Genomic DNA, 4,909 nt, shown 5'->3' with positions numbered 1-4,909 from the left:
TTTGGCAACAACTAACTCACCCACTATGGTGGAAACTAAGAAGGGCTTAGGGAGTTTTTCAGGACTTACCTCAAAATTTACTGCAACTAATGAGGTCACATAAGAGGGATTCAACCTAGGGTCCAACAATACATAAATGTCAAGAAGAAAGACACAAAGCATACTAATAATGTAATGCCCCGGGACTGCACCCTGGGTATCACACGGTGCTTATGACCCTAAAGGATGACAAGCTAATCCATGACTGGTACTTGCTGTGAGCACTGAATAATAATACTAAAAATATATGTAGAAGTATAATTGAATATTCCATAAGGTTCTCAAAATATTAAAAGAATAACTGAATGTACTGATAATAACATCTGAAAAAAATTGAATATCTGACAGTGCTAGTCCGAAAGCCTCTAACTATCTGAATATAGAGTTGATGGAATAAACCCCCAATAAACTCTGACTGAAATAACTAATGAATTTCTTAACTACTAAAATAGATAAACTTTATCCTCAAAATATGAGGACTCACCACTGTATTTGCTGCTGATAGCCTGAGCTGCTAAGTATGGTTAGGACCCTGAGCATCTGAACATATGATATAAGACATCATAGCACACAGAAAGAGTATGCATCAGTACTTTGAATATACTGGTATGATAAGTGAGGTAGGCTGATATACACAGGTTAATATGCATGAGATAACAACTAACTGAATGAACATCGTGAAGTAACTGGATGAGAGTATATGAAAAACTGTAACTACTAAACATGTTGAATATGCAATATTGCACATATAATGTATGTTTGAGTTAAACTAAAATTGAAGTACTGAGTTCTGATGGCTAAGTAACTAATAACTGATAGTCATGGTTCTGTTGAACTGTATGAGTTCTTTACTGAATACTAAGACTGAAACTATAACTGTGGGAGGTATCATCTAACCGACATGACCCACTATAAACTGATTGGGATCCAACCTGTAACCCTAGTTGGAAGGCTGCTAGTACTGTGCCATGGGTATTAACAATAGTTATGAGTCACCCTAACTGACAGGAATACAATTTGTCAACCCTTACTAACAAGAAACTCATACGAGATATGTCAACCCATATCTGGCAGGAAGATATCTCAACCTATGCTGGCTATGTAGTTCAATAACTCAGGGAGTGCTACTTAGGCTCAAACCCTCTGCTTGTAGGAATGACCCTATCCATGGGTTTGCTTGGTGCTGAATCCTACTCCTAATTAAATTGACACTGAACTGATTACTAGACTGTACTAGGCTTGACTGAACTGACATTGATCTTGTTGACTGACTGAACTGGACTGAGTTCACTGAGTTCTATTAACTGTCTGAGTACTACAATTCTTGACCTTTACAGGGATGATTCTATAACTATTGCAACTAAGTAAACAGCTAGATTTTGGGTAATAAATACCCCCAAGACTTGATAGCATAATGGATAAAACATAGAAAATCTTGAAAGCATAGCAATAGTCAATTATTCACAATTAATTCATTGTGGCATTTAGTCAAACACTTGGAGGTCATCAACTTGTACATGATTGAGAACACATGATAACATGTCATGATTTCACTATTTAATTCACATGGACATTCTATCAAATACTTGGGGAGAATAATTAATGCACATGATAATGAAAAACACACAAGCATCATGACTGCAACTTAAACTTTCAAATTCAAGGGTTTTGACATGAAAGATTTATAATTCAACATACATGCTAACATAGTTTCATAAAACCCATAAAAGATCTCAACTTGAAATCTATACAACAACTCAAACATGGGCATAATTCAATTCATAACATGGAAATTATAATTCAAGTTTTTGAAAAGGTTTCTTGAACTCCAAAGAGGGGAGGAAACCCAAGGATGAGCACCTAACAAACTTGAGGGACGAAATTCGTAAAGATTGCTGGGGATTTCTTAGAACTTGATCTTGAACTTAGTGAACTAGGGTTTATTTCTTGACAGGATTTTGTGAATAAGAGAATGTAATTTGCCCTTTTGGATATTAAATTTTGTGTTTTAGCTGAATTGGGTTAGGGAAAAGGGACCTACATACCCTTAAAAACCTATAACTTAACACACAAAAATGGTCCAGCGATGCGATACCCAATGCACCATATTAATGGTGTTGACGTGATCATCGATGCATAGCATCGATGGGTGAAACACGATAGCCAATGTGACATGTTAAGATCACGTTGGCTTGCTGTTTTAGTCATCCAAGCGTGACTCAAATGAAGTTCAAAAATTCTGAAACTCACCCAATGTGACCTATTGACATCCCTGATCATGAATCAATTTAAAAACCGACATTCTAAGGTCAGAAAGATCATAAATGATGCCACTGAAATATCAAAGCCAAAAAATGAGACTAAGTGCCAACACTTAGCTAAGATTTTCTAAGTTTGGGACCTCTTTTGGCATGCTAAATAGGACTGAAATGACTAGAATTTTGTGGGGTCTTACAGGTAACAACATCTGGTGAACCCTCCTTCTCCTTTCGGGATGGTAAAGCATAGAACCGATTCAGGTATTGATCGGAATCGGTACTGCATGATACACCCTTAGAAAGGACTAGATGACCTGAGTTTGGGGATGAACATCCCTGCATACCTTCTTAGAATGCAGACTCTCTTTGATTCCATGACCCAACTTACCACAACCACAGTAGCCTTTCTGTCCCAATAAGAACTCCTCAAGATAATTCTTACCACACTTAGCACATGAAGGATAATTGGGTTTTCCACTCATACTATTCTGAGTCCTATACATAGAATATTTACCCCACTGCTCCTGCCTAACTCTAGGGGAGGAAGCACTGGATAAAGATGGTGCTGGTATAGATGAGTGACCCTGAAATGGCAAACGACTACCCCCTCCAGACCTTGTCTGGCCATAGTCAAACTGCACAGTTTTAGCCTTCTTATTTCCCCTATATCTCCCCTTCAACTTTTATGCCTCAATCTATTGAGCATGAATCATCAACCAAGCAAAATCTATATCCCCAATAAGCATGGCAGTCTTATACTCCTTGACCATCAAACTAGACACTCCAGTAATGAACTTACTCATACCCGACCTTGGGTCAGCCATCAAGTAAGAGGAATACTTAGACAACTGATTAAACTTAAGGTAGTACTACTTCACTGTCATCGAGCCCTACCTTAGGTTCATAAACTCTACTACCTTAGCTTCTTTCAATTTACGTGGAAAGAACCTATCTAGAAATGTATCTTGAAACACCTGCTAACTCATAGGAGCTGTATTCTTACATCTACCATTCTTCCACATAACCACCCAGTCATACGCCGTATCCTTCAACCTATAGGATTTCAAATCTACACTCTCCTCCTTATTAACATACATATCTAAGTAAAGCTGTGGATCCTTACTTTCTTTTGACCCAAAGAACTCAGGCAAATTTATTCTCATGAATTCATAAATTTTGGCTGCTGCTAAATCACCATTATGATAAAGTGGGACTACCACCTAATGGTTTCCCTAAACATTGGTAGTTACATCTTGGGCCAATGCCTGAAAGACAGCTCGAAATTCAACATGGGACATATTCTCATTTAGAGGGTGGGTTGTTATAATTTCTACGTACATTGGCTCGGGGAGAAGGCATATTCAAATGTCACATAAGAGCACAAATGAAAAGCAGGTAGTGAAACTGTAAGCACGATAGAACATGAAAGAAAATGATGGTTTCCTAAAACATCCCATAGCCTCTTGCTCTTAAATGTGGTGCACTTCACACCCATGATCAAGACTCTAGTAATGCGGCTTGTCTAACTCGCTAGGACTCTTATAATGTTAGGCTCTGATACCAAGTTTGTAACACCCCAAAAATGGGTCTCGAGATGTCACATGGTACTCAAGACTATGAGTAGTCTCAAGCTAACCCTGTAAACCTACTACTACATCTGAAACTCATAATAAAGGAATCTAAGAATGCTAAATCATACTAAATTACTAAATGCTGTCTGAACTAATTCTAGAATTAACTGAACATAACATCTAAAAGTATTTGACTTAAAAGTCTAGACAACCAACACTTAAAATCTAAATTATTGCTAGTATCCTGAAAAGCCTCTGCTACTAATAACTAGAGAGTCACTGGGATAGACCCCAAGCTAACTTAGAATAAACTGAAAATAACTGAACAATCTGCTTTAATAAATTGGAAATTTGAATGATTGGGTCCACAAACTATGAGGATTTATGAATTGTTAGGATGTAGATAGAGATGCTCTCGATCAATCACACTGTTGTAACTGAGCACATGAACATAAATTATTAAACAATATAACACATATACATAAATATGGATCAGTACTTTTGGAATGTACTGAGTATATGGGGGTGAATACATAAGTAACATAGTAACGAAATGTATATATTTCTCATGAACAATACATGCTAAGTATAAATGGCTCACATTGGCTTGAGTAATTGAAAGTTGATGTCATAAATCACGAATGGTAAAACATACTATATGAATATTGTGAGAGACCACACTTAGTTCTAAATTTGTACTTGAAATTTGTTTTCAAATCATGCATACTAAGTGTAGGAAGGACTCACTTTTATCATATGAAAACAAAAAGCTAAAATTCTACAATTAATATCTTAAGTAGGACCATATTTGAGTAAATTTGTGAGCCTTTTCACATAGTTTCTAAAAGTTGTTCCATTATTCTATTTTACGACATAGGTTTTAGGGAGGTTCTTCTAGCCGACATACACTATATGAGCTATAATAGTATCCAACATCTAGTTCCCTTAAGGAAAAACCTCACGTTCGGGAGAGGTGTCATATTCTTGCCAAGGAATATAACATGAGCTAAGTGATCACAATCTATATCTGTCATCCATATA

Source organism: Capsicum annuum, chromosome 3, assembly GCF_002878395.1.
Source record: "Capsicum annuum cultivar UCD-10X-F1 chromosome 3, UCD10Xv1.1, whole genome shotgun sequence".
NCBI classification, from domain to species: Eukaryota; Viridiplantae; Streptophyta; class Magnoliopsida; order Solanales; family Solanaceae; genus Capsicum; species Capsicum annuum.
Note: the sequence above shows the minus strand (reverse complement) of the source record.